The 16,175-nt window shown below is 41.3% G+C and overlaps 1 protein-coding gene across 2 annotated transcripts in view; it reads right to left on the bottom strand.

Moving 5' to 3' along the window:
- ST6GAL2 (ST6 beta-galactoside alpha-2,6-sialyltransferase 2) overlaps positions 1–16,175 on the bottom strand; it is a 178,078-nt gene that overhangs the window by 76,708 nt on the left and 85,195 nt on the right. For both annotated transcript variants that reach the window (XM_065060087.1, XM_065060061.1), the window contains one exon: positions 14,715–14,878. The gene's annotated coding sequence lies outside the window, so the exon portion shown is untranslated. The remainder of the gene's footprint in view (positions 1–14,714; positions 14,879–16,175) is intronic.

Here is a 16,175-nt window from a genome sequence, read left to right as displayed (position 1 = left end):
GTTAGAGGTCAGGGCAAAAAGGGAATCATTTTTTTTCCCTGCTTTTAGATTACAAACTACTGAATGTGCAAGATTCAATATCAGGTGGTAAGCATTTCTGTGGACCTAGGCTGTACTTGCAGCAAATTCAGTGGCACCACATATGTTCCATAGGGAATATGTACTTGTTCCACAGGGAATAGGGTTTCAGGGAATGTGGAATGCAGTCAGTTGGAAACGGTTCTCTCTACTCACCTCATCTATTGTTTCTGATTATTTTCAGAGTCCTCAGAGATGCCTTCATATAATAATGTCTCCAGGAACAATTTTTAATGCATTCAAAAGAGCTGGACCAGGAAATGAATATGTATTTACAAAGATATTTTCATACAGAAGTTGAGAGTCTATTTTAATGAAACAAAACTTGTACTAATGAATCACATAAAGCAAAGCAAAACAGATCATCTCCTTTCACTCTGGAGAGCTTATGCCCATATTTCCAGGATATCATGAAGCGTACTACTGATTCAGACTTTATTTCCAAATACTCCAGATACGGCCCCTTCTCTCCTTCCCCCAAATTATGAAAACTTTATTATTCATTTAAACACTGCAGGGCTTGCAATTCAGCTGAGTATTGCTAGGAACAAGTCTCTGACACTTTGGGGAAAAATCTGAATATAATATACTTGAAAAGCCTGAGAAAAAAACGATGTTCATAACTATATAACCAAGTTTCTCAGTCCTGGAGCTTGCTTTCTTTTCTCATATCTCTTAAATCTATGCCGACACCAAACAGTTTGAATTGGTCCACAGAAACATTGGTTTCTTAGTTCTTCTAGTAATTTTGCACCTCTATGGCATCCACAGGACTATAGTAAGCCTAGCAAATTAATCCTGTCTCTGCTGTGAGTCAAGAAAAATGTATCTACAGCTATTGTATTCAGTTTAATTTGACAATGTTCTTTTCTCCTTCTCTGACTCTGTGCACTCAGCAGAGTTTGGGAGGGTGATTCAGCTGACCAGCTAACAGACATTCATTTCAGGATGAGAGAAAACTCTCTCCATATTCCATCACTGTATTGACTAGCTCTCCACTGAGTATAAATGAAGGGACATTATGGATCTAACTTATGTGTAAACACCTACATGTAAGTAATTTGGGTGTCCCTAGTCTGGAGCTGGAGCTCCTGTTAGGCATATCTGTATAGGCACAAAGTTTTGGGAGAAGATAGCTTTTAAATGCTGCTTTGGGCAGAAAGATAAAAGATGAAGAAAAAAAGTAGTTGTTCATAGATTTGAAAGTGGACAAGTTAATGAGAATGAGAGTGTCCTGGAAAGCCAAGAGTCTAGGTCTTCCATGAGAAGTAACACTGAAAAGAAATGAGATGTCACAATGGTTTGTTCATACCTGTTTGGCCGCTAGGGTCAACATCAACATAATCACAGTTTGTCTCAGGGATGCTCTTCTTCCAAGAGGTCCACTGAAGGCATGGCCAGTGCCCAGAACCAAAACCCTTGAACTCAAGCTCTGAGAAAGTGAAGGAGATGTCAGAGCGTGGCTTAGTCTGGCCAAGTTCGTGTAGTACTGACCTGTGAGCCAAGCCCTCAGGCGTCACAGACATTTTTAAAAGGAATGTAAAACTAAATCGAGCAAAAAGAATCCCAAAAGCAGAAAAAGCCATGAGAAAAGCATCATTCTCCCTGAGAAAAGTTCTCCTCCTTGTGTAATTAAGTTTGCTCAATTTAAAGTAAATCCTCTCCTGTCTGTTCTTTTTATGCTGAGGTGCTGTGCACTTGGCAAGGCTCTTGCTGAGGCAATGTCCTTCAGAACGTGGGCAGACAATTTTCCAGTGCTAATAAGGCAGCAGGGGAGTGTATGCAGTGGTCTCAGGGAGTGTGGTGGGAGCTGGGTGCTGGGGGAGGGCTGGCAAGCTCAGGCCATGCTTGCAGAACAAGCTTATTTCCAGGCAGAGCCCTATTTACAAATGCAATTTCAGCAGTGTTCATCACTGTAATCAAGCTGGTTAAAAATAAACCATTGTTACATAGTCTGGCCACTCTGTTAGTTTGGTACTAAGAAAGAAAACAGATGTATTTCTGAAGTTTTGGATCCAAGGAAAACCTTGTATGTGCACATGTGAAGTTTATGATCTCTTGATTTTCAGTCCCATCTCTCTCACTGCACTCCAGGTTACAATGATGGACCTGAGATTTTTTTTTGATGTAAACAGCTAAAGTGGGAAAAATGCATGTAAAGACTTGTTTACACTAGTAAGTCTTGCAGCTTTAATGGCACCAGTAAAGAAACCATTCTTACTTCCTTGGGTCCCCGTGCAACTATACCAGTTAAATGTGATTCTAGAGCTTATTCTGCTTCAGGCTGCAAAATTAGTTCCTCTAGTCCAAATTATACTTTCATACTGGTATAATTACACCTAAACTGCAGCTTCCAGAAACAGATGTGAAACAAGCATCCACACACACACAAAAAAAGCATGTATCATTGTGTTCTAGTGAAAATAGCTATAGCAGGATGAAGCCTCTCTAATACAGACCAGTGTCAGGCAAACACGTGGCGTTCTGAGTGGAAGTGACACCCTAGAGACTCTCTGTTAACTGCAAACTCTTGTCAAGGTATACAAAAGTATGTCTGCTCCATATTTCTTTGGTATTTAGCAATGCAAAATCTCCCTATCACGTGCATCAGTAGGAGAAGGCAAAGACTGCATAATTCATGCTGAAACGCGTTCACTGCATTAATTTAGATAGCTATGTTAAATCTTTCTGAAGGTTTTTCACAGCACATTATTCAATACTATTGGTTTATCCCCCTGGATTCTTCTTTCTGTGTACCTCAGGACTGCTTCTGAGCATCCAAGCCGGTGAGTCTTGTGCAGCATGAGACACGCACTTCTGACCTCCTTCCCACATAATTAAAAAATGTCCTACAGTGGCACTCAAGGAGATTTTGTTGTTTTGATGGGTCCAAGTGTTCCCTTGCATGAGGCTTCCCCAGAGTCTTCAGGGCATACTGTTTGCTTAACCTGTTCACCAGAGAAGAACTGACACTGTGAACTAGATGTCAGAACTGGCTGAGCTGCCCCTGCACTGGATAGTCTTCCAGGTTCCTTCCTCTTCCCTAAGCCACAGCAAAAATACACCTGTAATAATATGCTACCCTGGTGTGTGAGGCAAGCCAAGAGAAATGCAGATAAAGTGAATTTCCCTGCTTCTACTATGGGCAGTGCAGGCTGCATCTACGCTGTCTTAGCAGAGCCCTCTGTGCCCCAGCATCAGGGATGTGACTCTGCAGTGTCTAGAACTTGGCTCAAGCTTTCTCTTGCAGCACTCTTGACTCCCTTCTGCCCCCGAAGAGGTGGGAATTGAGTGTGCATACAACACTGACAGACTGGGGGTTTAAAGTTGAGAGTTGAGGTGCTAACAATACTGACATGTCTGAGTTTGCCCAGGTCTTATATGAAGCAGACAAGCAAGTTTGCCCATGTTTTAATATACCATTGAACCACAAAACTAGCGGCACTGAAGATTCATTTTCCTCCACTCCCAAAACCAGGATTGGAAGATACATACTGGGTGTGGGGAGGTCATAGCTTACCCTTGTGACAGGGTAGAATATTAGGAGGACCAAGGGGCAGAGCTGGCTGGGAATATGACAGTCACCGTACTTAAATCTCTTTGCCACAGTAGGTCAAAATGAGCAAGCATGAGAGTTACATTGATCTGTATGTGGAGCCTGTGCAATCACAGAATTTGTCTACTCTTGATCAAAAGCCTTGGCTGTAGCCTCCTAGGAGAAGTTCTTCCTTAGAGCACTTACCCTTTCAGCACATCCTATGGAGATGTTTCATGTCAACCAGGGAGCTCCTTCTAATGCTAAATACATGCCCTTCACAACTCTATAGTTGAAGCCTATAAGGCAGATCAAAGTTCCACCCTGTGGCATGGTAGCCGGCACCTAATTTTAAAAACACAAGCATGCTCTTTAAAAAAAACAACCAAGTGAAACCAACAGACATTGTAATTTAAATAGGAATGGTGTTTAGACCCCTTTTCCTGTATTGCTTGTAAAAATAGATGCTGCATACACTCTCCACATTTATATGCATATATTCCTACATATAGTGACTGACAATCACTTTGTACGGAGTGTACAGGTTGAAATAGCAAGTGTTTGCAACTTGGGAAATGCTAGAACTAAGATCACTCAAGCAACCAGAAGGTGAGTCTGTCTGAATTATCATGTGGCATTTTTTTTCCTCATAGAATATCTGCCTCTTTCAGGGCCCTGAGCAGCCCTGGGTGGTGATGGATGAGCACTGTGCAGTGGGGGAATCAGCTAGCTGTAGGACATGTGTCTCCTGTATCAAAATTCACCCCCAGCATGAAATATTTTAGCTCAGTTGGCTGTGATTTCTGCTGTCTAATGACCAGATGATTCTAAATCTTACAATGGAGAGCATTAAGAATTCTTTTTGTAAGCCATGAACCTGCTCTCATTGCTTGTAAAAACTAAAGCCTATTCTTTCAGGATTTGTGGTTCTTACACCTTTTTCCCCCATTGAGCAGAGCTGAATGGAGTTGGTGAGCTTTTAATTCTGCAACAGGTCTCATCTCAGACTTTTCAGAATTTTTCACACAGCCACTCTACAACCAGAACAAATGCTCACAATCCCATGCTACAACAAGGAGCATTTAAGGATTCCAACATCTATTAACAAAAGGGGGAAAAGAAAGTACATTTGAGAAGCATTCAAGATGCTTCACTGTTGTTTCTTAGAGCTCCTGTCCTTACACATCTGGTGCTTAATCTTTCCCACAAGAAATAAACCGGAGAACAACCAGTAAATTTCAAAGGAAAGCATGTATAGCCTTGCCATATCTCCACTAGTCATTTTGAAGTCTGACATAAGAAGACCAGCTGCAATGGATATGTTTACAAACATGAATTTTTTTAACAATTGATGACCACATGCTAAACCATAAATGCTGAGTAATTAATTATCCAGAGTGCCTTGTGAATCATAAAGGCAATTCATCTTTTAGCTGAACCCTATTGCAGGACATTATCAAAGCTGTTTAAGCCAAGTAAGCAAGAGGGTAAATACGTCCCAAGGCAATCCTAAGTAGTAAGATAACTAAAAAAAAACCCAGACTCAAAGCAAATGCACATAACTATTTAATCAAACAATAAGTTATTCTGTCATTTATTAATTACTTCCTAAATTATATATCAGTTATCATACCTAGAAGTGATTTTCTGCTTCTGACAGACTTCTGCACACATAATTTCTCTTGCAATCAGTGAGATTTTAGCATACAGGTGTAGGAGACTTTTTCTTTTTCATTATTTAGAAATGTTTGGTAGCAGAATGGATGTGTGCATAAGATCCAACCCTGAAATTAAGAGAATGGGGCTTCCAGTTCCACCCAAGACTTCTCTTTTAACATTTGTGTAAAGGTGTCCAAGTTACCATCTGCCTTTACATCAAAGCTGCCGTTAAAACTTTCCTATGTCCCACTTGTGAGGATAAAGTCAAGAGTAATAACTAGGTTACAGATCTAAGGGTGGTGCGGGTAATCTAAGTACAGACTACATCTCATACACAAAAATGGGTCAAAACCTCTGTCTTCGATTTACAGATACATTTCAATGGGGATGAAATTGCCTTTACAGAAATCAAGCTAAGTTCACTGGAAGATCTCACCAATATAATTGGCAGCAGATTCCTAGGGAGAAGAACTGCTGGAGGGATCAGGTACTGGGGGCAAAAGGACATTAAACACACTCTACCAGCTGCAGACTGCAGACGGTGCAGTAGCACTCCCACTGAGAAGTGATGGATGATGATGAGACACAGCCAAATTGTCTCTGCAATGCTCATGAGCCTTGGCTGTGCTCAGGAAGCGAGTTCCTCCTGGAAATCCAAAATCCTGGACCTTCCTCCCCTGGAGCAGAGCAAGAAGGAAAGGAGAGGAGGAAACTGCTTTGAATGAAAACCATATGCACAGTGTGTGCAAGGGGGACATGGCTGAGGCAGGTATGTTTTATACTTTATGGAAGTGGCCCCTGGGAAACTTCTATTTGGATTTTTTATGAACATAATACTTGTTCTGCCATATGCTCAGCCATTTAGTCTTTAAGGTCTCTGTACTGCAAAATATAGCCATGAACAGAGTGGTGTGCTCTTGTGAAGCTTCACTGACTCAAAGGGATTCTCACTGGTGTGCAGGCTGTGTGCAGCCTAAAAAAAAATCCAAAGGAGCTGGTGTCTGGTCCATGCAAGACTTTACATGGCACTGGATTGAATGTGTCTGTGGGTGGTGTTAAACTTGGAGTGTGGTCTGTCATTTAGAATGCCAGTGCACTAAAAAGAGATTGGCAGGAAGAAGTTGTCTAGGAATAGAAATGCCACGTGTTAAGTGGGGGTTTTATTTGAAAGCTAGGTGAGAAAATGATTTTGTTATTGTGCTAGATTTTGTTTGCTTGTGTTATTTCAAAGATGTGGCATTTGGTGTTATTGCACTCCAGCAAGTCTGGAGCTATTTGATAGAAATCCTGGAAGCTCTGTTATCACAGTAGACCACTGCACATTCAGAAAATCTGTCTATCATTTGGGTGTTGCTATAGCAACAACCTAGTTTCAGCTGGAAAAAACTGGTTCACTTCTGCCTGCACACTCTGAACTACAAGCTTGCTTTCTCCCATTGAGCAGTAGCAAAATGTCTTTTAGCATTTGAGGCATAAAATAGCATCTAGGAAAGGGAAGTCCATGGAAAGGACACCACCCTACACTCCTGACGTGTGGTAGTAACCAACCTATTTGTTTCCAGATAAATAAAATGTATTTCTAAAAGAGATTTCTGATAATTATTTCCAGTGTTGTTGCTGAACTCAAGTCTATATTAAGAAAAGCATTCATGCAGCTTTTTAACCAATTAAGCACTTTCTTAGCATCACTATAAATAAAGACACAGTTTTCATGGTAGTTATTATCAGTTTTCTTCCAGCTATTGGAAGGGGTATGTGCTAACCCACAAACTATAGTGATTACAAATGATCTCCAGATGGTACCGTGGCAGGCCAGACTGATGGTATACTTAAGTCCAAATGCTCATCTTTCAAGTCATAAGCAAGGAAGTCTTTCAAAATGCGCCTGATGTTTCCCAGGAGGGAAAAGGAGGCTCAGGGGAGACCTTATTGCTCTCTACAGCTACCTGAAAGGAGGTTGCAGCATGGAGGGTGTTGATCTCTTCTCCCAGGTAGCAAGCAACAGGATGGGAGGAAATGGCCTCAAGTTGCTCCAGGGGAGGTTTAGGTTGGATATTAGGAAACAGTTCTTCATGGAAAGTATTGTCAGGCATTGGAACAGGCTGCCCAGGGAAGTGGTTGAGTCACCATCCCTGGAAGTGTTTAAAAGACATGTAGATGAGGTTTTTAGGGACATGGTTTAGTGCCAGTGTTAGGCTAATGGCTGGACACAATGATCTTGAAGGTCTCTTCCAACCAAAATAGGATTCTATGATTCTATGAAGAGCAGGTGTCCCTTGTATCCCATTTGGATGCGGGAAGGACCTCTCCTACGCTGGTCCCAATGTTAGATCATTGGTGGCACTGGTGACAGGGAGTGTCAGCACTTCAGCAGCATGAGCTGTTTCTTTAGGCCAACATGGTTGGTTTAAATATTCCTGCTCTCACAACTGTCCAGGGATGAGAGCAGTGTGCTGGTAACACGCCACCTTTCCACTGCAAGGTGGAAGAGAGTGACTTAACTAGTCCAACATTTTTTTCCAGTGGCAAAATTTCTGCAGGGCACATGTTGCCCTCACACACTCACCCACTGCTTGTAGACTCTGCCACCACAGGCCCCAGGGCAGCCCCCTGTGTCATTAGTGCAGTTGTTCAGGTGTAAAAGGATAATGCTGAGACTTTTGGTCACCTTTTCCTTTTCCTGCCTTCTCATGCAACAGTTACTAGTTCTTTTCCTGCAGACCGAGCCCACAGGTTTTGGTCTGCCTTGCTGAGGAGAAGGAAAAATAGGAATGTCATAAAGGCAGTGGGTTGCTATAAATGCAGATGATTGGACCATTAGTATGTGATTTGGGATTTGATATACAACTAGCTCCATGCAAAAAGCCTCCTGGAGGAAAAAAGAAACTCTCCTGAGTTGATCAAGTCAGATGCTGATCTATTCACAGGGATGGATGTTTCTTGGCCTTTTCTGTTCTGACTTCCTCAAAGGACGGTCATGGACTGGTCCGTGCAACACTGTCACAACTCTGCTCGTTCACAGACTAAGTTTAATGAGATCAATTCTGAGTGTTCTTTGTTACCTGTGGCTTCCTTCTCTCAATTCCCTGTTATACTTGCCATCATGAGCAGGAAGAATTTAGGGGAAATTAGTTTATTTTTTAATTTTAGGCAGATAGATTTTTTTTTTTTCTGGGATCATCTCTGAATATCTGACAGATCATCGATATTCCACAGACCAAGGCGATAAAATGCTGCTCTAAACAACCTCAGCTCTCCTTCTGTCTCATATTTCCTTTTAATCTCTCACCCTGAACCAACAGAGACACCACTTTTCTCTGATGTCTGTCCCTCTGCCAGCTTCTTAAAAGTTTCAACCTTTTTTATCCCAACAGTGAATAATGCAAGTACAATTTTAATCATGGAGAAGTTTCTCTTCTACTTTCTTCAGCTCAGGCTGGTAGAATGTTGAGGCTCAAACTACTGAACTGCCTCAACATTATCATGATGCAGAGATGTTTGCTTAATGAATTTCGTCCCCAAATGATACATCAAGCAATACATGGAGCATTAATGCAATTGGTTTTGCAGCCCCCATTCAAGTGGTACAGGCTTCACTCTTTCTCCTTTGTGCATTGGCTGCTCTCTGAGGTGCCTCTCCTGCAAGCATCCTCATGCATCTGTTTGTGGGTGGGGGAGGGCTTGGGGGCAGCCAAATCTACAATGGGAACAATGGGAAGATCACAGATGGAAGAGTTTGCCTCGAATGGCCAATGCCTGTCCAAAATTTCTGGAGTAGCAACTGTGTTTGGGATCCTGTTCTCTTAACCTAAGGTTCCTAATATTTAGGATGGAAAAAAACTGAAGTCTTAGTGCTTAGTCCTTTTCTCAGGACATCACTCTGCTTTTAGCTTGAGTGGTGCATCTATTTTATGCTTGGAATCCTTAAACTGTTATGCACTCTAACATTTTTTATCTCTGCTAGTTCCCTCATGCACTTCACCCATAGCAAAATCATCAGGAACATTTATGAAGTTAATATGATGCACAACAGGCTTACCTACTTAGCAATTTTTCTCTTTCTTGTGTCATTTATCCACCTGTGCATGTGGTTTTTAGAGATGGATGGGCTTCCTGGGCAGGGAAGATCAGGAAATACACCTTCTAGTAACAGCACAAGGTACTATTTAATTTGGTTTTTAACATGATTTGTGATGTACCATGGCCAAGAACTTATCTTTCTGGTTGACAGAAACAGCTACACTTTCACACCTGTTAGGATCCTTTCTAAATTCTTTTAAGCAGCCACATTGTTAAGAGCATTTGTTGTTGAAGGCTGCCTTGTTGTTCCACTGTGAGTATGGCGTTTATTCTCCTGACATTCTGTTTTCCCACCCGCTCATCCCTTTCTGAGCCTGGCTGGCCTGAAAATCCAACCTGTCTCTTGCATGTTATACTGCGAAGCTCTAACCATAGCCCAAGGGATCAGTGTTGAACAACATGATTTTTTAATGAGTACACTCTGTGTGGGTTGCTCTTGTTTAACATAAAAGAAAAGCATAATCCCTGCTCCAAGTCATTTGCAGTCTAAGGGCTGGATTGTGGCTCTAAGCCACATGTGGCAGTGGGGGGAAGGTGCAGAGGGAGCTGCTCCTGAAGGCATTTTTACCAAGGCTCTGGGAGCTCAAAGAGCAGGAACTGCTGCTATTCTCATCTATAAACATATGGAACATGAGTGACATATATTGGTGGCCAAGGTCTCACACAGAGGGGAGACATGAAGCTTCCCTTTATGTCTGAGTGCCAGCAATGATGCAGAGAGGAGAAGGGTCCTTGCCGCCACTTTTTTTTGCCTGTGCAGAACTACAGCAGAAGGACATACAGGGTTGTTACAGGTTGCAGCAGAGCAGACACTATTATCTTCCTCCACAGCTTTTTGCCATGGACATTCATAAGTCAAGGAAAGCAAGTGTCTTCCTGAGCAAACAGGTTGCAGTTGTTCAAACAGGAAGGGCAGATGATATACATTTGTGCTCAGCCAAATAACAGGGGGGAGGCCAAGAAAAGGTACTTTCCAGTCATGGCTGCTTATGCAGATTGGCCAGAGGTGGCATCATGAATCATGTATTGAGCCAGTGCATAACTCAGAGAAGCTCTGAGCAGGTTCATCACCTGCTTTTGAAGATAGTAACTCAAAAAAGATCTTGATCTGAAACTTTCATAGAAGTAAGCTGCTTAAGTCACTAGCGTTCCAGTCCTACAGAGCAAAAAACTTGCTCAACCGAGGAAGGAAAGTTCTTATTACTATATATAAAGAGCATCTGTTCTTAAACAGCCAGCTGTTTCTTAACGAATTTTTTCTGCAGGATATAGCATTTAAAACAGAAAAAAATTTCTAGTCCTCAGGCTGGCAAACAAAACCTTCCAGGTAAGAACTGATACTATAGATTCAGAGATTTTGCTTTCTTCTTGACATCAGAGAGGTATTTTGCCAAGAAAGAGACAATCAGAAGTAGGGTGGTAAACAAATTATAGGGAAAGACATTGCAAAACAGAGAATTCTGATTAGAGACTTGGGAATCTGCCAGGTGGCAAAGGAATCACTATTTAAGGAAGAACAGAAAGAAAGAAAGATATAGAGAATGGGAAGGAATCAGGAAGACCCGGGACACTCCCTGCACTTTTACATCCATATACAGTGAAGATAAAATGGTGGAAAGAAAATGTGTAGAGACAACAGCAGATGAAATGAAGCTGGCTGGAAACTGGAACACTTTTAGACTGAAGGAAGAAACCAGTGGAAAACTAATGCTAACTTATGTCAGGTTAGAAAACTTAATGTTTTACAACCATGTACGAGTTTAAAAAATCCTATTCTAGTGATAGAAATGTGCATTTGTCCTTCAGAAATGCAACACACAATACATCAGTGTGCCAGACAAAAAAATTGGACTGTTGCAACTTTGAAGTCTATAAAGGACGTCAGAAATGCATTGTTTCAATCAGTCTGATATAGTCAAAGAGGTACAATCTCCCAGCATGGACAGAATTCCCAATACAGTTTTTTTTTACATGGAAGATATGCAACTACTGAGAAATCTTCAGTGTAACCTAATTACGCGTATAGTAAGAATTATACCAGTATTACTATCTAAAAAAAAATAAGTCCTTTAATAAAGTTAAGCTAATGTAAAACCTGTGTTCAGAACTGGTTAAATCAGGACTTTCAGACAGCTTAGGCAGCCCTAATTTTCCAGTGTACACATGCTTTGGGAAGAGAACTGGAGTACCTGCACTGGCTCCCAAAATGAGACTGCAAATTCCAGCACTGAAATCCATCCACAGCTCAGCAGCCTCCTTGCAGAAATCCTGCAAAATCCAGTAGGTGCCTAAATACGAATGTGGGTATATATGGAAAAAGGACTGGTCAGCTGGATACCTCGTGCCTACCCAAAGAGAGAGCTTTGTCTTTAAGATCTCTGGTAAGATGTGGCCAGTAGGCATGTTCAACATGTGCCCAGTGCACATGGACAGCAGGGCATCCAGGCTCTTTTCACAACACCTTTGAGAAAGGCAAGGCCCTCTTTTCTGGTACAGTTGTTAAAACCTGTATACAAGGTGTGAGGAAGTTGCTTCAGTCACCTCAACAAGCCCAAAAATGTGCAGATCCTCAGGTCTGCCTCTGTAAGTGCCACACTGATGGATAGACTGAAAATGAGGATGAATGCGGCACTGTCCCACTCTTCTGTTGAACTGGGGGGGATGATGAAGCCAGGAAAGTGCAAGTCACAGGTAAATAAGCAGAATCAGGCAAAGGGTGCCCGATCTAGCCTTGGGCTAGAGCAAACTCACCTTTCCAGATAGATTTTTTCAGTAGCAAGTGCAACCTTCCTGAAGCCTATATGGACAGTACAATAATGTAACCTTTTGAGGAGAGGCATGTGCACCATGGATAACCTTATCAGACCTGCACACAGGCACACACAGGTTGAAAAACATTTGGCGTGACAACACAGATTCTTCTTGCAGCCTTGCCAAGCATATCCGTGCCAATTCAATCAAACACAATAATGTATTGTTAAGTAATGAGTCTCCTAAAAAGGGCCAAACTCTGTGTTATGCCTCATAGGAACAACTGTGTGAGTGGTCCTTTTGTGCACAAGGCTCTACAAGTTAATACAATTTGAAACCAACATCACTTTCATTTGGCTGTAGTTTCCTTCCAAGGGAAAGAATAAATGGGGAACTGTGTGGACTTTTAGGCTTGATTATTTTTAATTACCGGTGCAGACATACAGGCACATTAAATATCTGATGAGGGATGGGAACCACACTTCCAAAATACTGGCTCCAGCTCCCTGTTATTGCAGGCAGTCACATCTCACACACTTATTAAAACATTTTTTTCCCCAAACACAATTATGCCTACATTAAGAGTTATGGTGGCACCATTATATACTTAAAAAAGAAAAAAAAAAATGAAAGCAGTAATTCTTTGACCTACTTTACTCCAGGAATGAAGCTTAGTCTAACCTCCTTGCTGGAGTACTGAGGTTTCCCTTACAGGCCTGGTAGGGGAGGCATTGATGACTCTGCACACTGGGCCATGTACAGATGGTATGTAAAGGACATTCTGCTTGTTGGGTTGCATACACTGTCCTGCCAGTACAGAGGAATGTTTTCAGCACCTCATAGTTGCCACTGGACTCTTCTGCAGAGACAGTGCTTACTTTCCCACCTGGCCTGCCTTTAATCACCAGGCAGCTGACTGCAGAGAAGTCTCCTGCTGCCTGTCTTCCTGCCATTCTCAGCCCTCCTCTGCCCTGAGAACCAGGGCAGCTTCCCTCTTGGTTCTGTTGCAGTGAGCTCAGGGCATTGTTACCGTGTAAATAAATAAGTCATTTCAAAAGTCAGACATACAATGAGAGGCATTATGCCAGGTTCAGATAAAATCCATAGGCCAGGTGAACTCTGCAGAAATATGCCATTTTTTACACTGTCAGAGAAACTGGTCTCATTATTTATTGTTTTATTTTTGAGGCTGTGAATGCTTGCTATGTTACCTTTTGTCTTCCCATCTAACAGTTTAATTCCTTGCAGGAATGTGGCCATAGGAAAACAAGGAATGTGAGAGAATGAGCAGAAGTGATGTGGTAATACTTCACAAATCTTGTTTACATAGTGGAGCAACCAGTGTCCTGATGATCAGAGATGTGCAAGAAGCTAGAGACCTTTCTGATGCTTGTGAACAATCAAGCCCTCAAGACAGACAAGCCATTGCCCAATAATATCTTTGGGTGGAGCCTCAGGAACTGTTTTGTCCAGCCTTGTTGAGGCTTCCAGACATGCCAGCAATACTTCATGGTTGATTATATCAATCAGCAGCTAGGAAGAATTAGTGAAGACTCTCGGTAGTCATCTGGAGGGAAGAAAACTGGAGACAATCCCTACTTGTGCAGTCTCTGAAACTCGCTCAAGTATGGCCTAGGCATCTTTGTGTCAGGACACTGACATGTCATTACACCTGACCTGACACTTGGATGAAGTGATTAACAGCAACGTTATTATTATTATCACCTGATCATCACATAATAAAACATACAAACAAAAGAAAAGCGCAGGCAAAGAAAAGACACACAAGACGATATTCACAGTTGATGGAAATCTTTACCATGCCAATCACAGTGCCTTCAGCGTAAGTGTGACAGTTCAGCATAGGACATGGTTCATAGTGCTGTGGTATTCTGATGCACATTTAACAGCCATAATCTTAACATCTTCCTCTGCCCCCACTCTGCCCCAAAACATTTAATTTCTAGTATGCCCTAGTCTAGTAATTCAGAAGCTGTTTTTTGTGCAACCAAGAGCTCAAAATCAGCATTTTCTACTAACTAAACTCCCCAAACGAGAAGATTACACTTGATAAACAGGTATTTAACAGACACGTGGCCACTAGCACTCAAACACACCTCACTTTGCATGTCAGGTCATCCACACAGCAAATGTGGTGATGCAGTTTCTTAGTGCTACCAGTTTTCCTTCACCTGGAAACACTGACAGCTCATTTTCCTGCTTTCAGGCATTGAGTGGGAGCCTGCAAGCCATAGGAGCTGTGACTGAGCTAAAGCCCCTGAGTGTAAGAGCTGGGTACACTTCTGGTTTAAAAGCTCCTACACCAAAACTCTTCACTATGTCAGAACAATAGTTTGCAGACTTGCTGGTAACTTTTAGGACTTTCTTCCTGTTTTTTCCCAAAAAAGAACAATGCCCTCTGCCTTACCCCAATTTCAGATTTTTCTTGGACTTGAAGTGGTTAGTTTCAGCTAGAAATTCTGAGAACACACCCATTGAGTTTTGATGGCAAGTGAACTTCTATGCTCTAGTAGAACCATCCTCAGCACCATTCCAGGTATTAATGTGGTTAGTATCCTACAGTAAGGGACCAGAAATGTCATCAAAGTACCTGAGGTGAGATCTTCAGTTGATGGAAATCAATCTAGCCCAAACATGTTCAGTGGTTGCTTGTTGCCTTCAAGGTGTTGGTCTGTGAATCTGCTGAGGCACTGATGAACTCCAGATTTCCACTCTACAAAATCCAGATGCCCCGATTGCAAGAGGATTTGCTGTCTGTAAAGAGAAGCACGAAATAATCGTGTAGGTCCACAATGGGAGAACAGATAAACTTCATAGAGTTGAATTGTGATACAGGGAGGGCACAAATCTGCAAGACTGAAATGGTTCTTTCACCCAAATGTTTACCTGCAGTAAATACTAAATAAAACCCATGAGTTACTCTTCTCAGAAACCTCGCATCTGAAGTCATGGTCTGGTTAAAAGCCAACTACCATGGTGTTCCACGGGAATGTATGAAGTCCACATCTGCAGTTAAATTCAAGACAGGAGTGAATGATTTCGATCAGCTACAATCCTGGGCTTCCACATCCTGGCTGTCTATTCCATCTATAGAGACAAGTAATTATGGTTTGTTCAGGGGTATGTGACTCAGATATCAAGAAAACTTCTCCTAATTAATTCTTTAAAGTATTGATGGCTGGTAGCCCTGGATGGTAGGGTATGAGAATCCCCCTCTTTTCTCTTGATCTTAAGCAGCACTGTGTTCCAAATTGCAATGGCAAAATTTGAAATTACTTGTATTCAAATGAGAATCTTTTTCAGCTGTCAAAAAAATAATTTTATGAATGTTACTTTTTCTTTTTTTTCTTTTTTTATAGGCATGTAGCAACTGCTTTTCATAGGAAACAATTCTTACACCTTTACATTTGAAGAACAATACTGTGAAAAATGACCTTAAATACCTTAGGGAGTGAGGATGTGTAAAATCATAGCTTTCAAAATAAAGTTATGTTTAAAGCTAAGCATGATCACAACATCTTAGAGTAGGTTTGATAATTTTCTAAAAACAAACCAGCATTTTTTCATCTCTCCAGTTCAGAAATGCAAATGATTATGTTTCAAAAAAAGTGGGGATTTTTTTTCTGCACTCTGGTTATGAATGGCAATTTTCATACCTGAAAGCTGTAAAATGACCCAGTCATAAATCTTGCAAAAGCAGTATTTAGAGTAAGCACAATAATTCAGCCTTAAATATGTGGTCATAAATAGGATTCTTTAATATATAATAGGGTCCAAAGTTTCATAACTCTCATAATAAATTTTGTTTTGGTCTGGAGAAAATGGCAGGGTTCATGCTCAGATGTGGTAATTTAGATTTATAATTTCTTCTAAATGAGTTCATAAGACCCTAGCCTCAATATCATTACTGAGTTTTGCAGGCAATATAAATCTTGGTCAGATTTTTTACAGAAGGCTCATAATTTGTCCTAAAAACTCATGGCTGTATTGAGTCACTTTCTGACGTCATTAAATTAATTTTGTTTTCTCTTAAAGTCTATAAAATCCTTTC

Source organism: Columba livia, chromosome 1 (assembly GCF_036013475.1).
Source record: "Columba livia isolate bColLiv1 breed racing homer chromosome 1, bColLiv1.pat.W.v2, whole genome shotgun sequence".
NCBI classification, from domain to species: domain Eukaryota; kingdom Metazoa; phylum Chordata; class Aves; order Columbiformes; family Columbidae; genus Columba; species Columba livia.
Note: the sequence above shows the minus strand (reverse complement) of the source record. Positions and strands in the feature narration are given on the sequence as shown.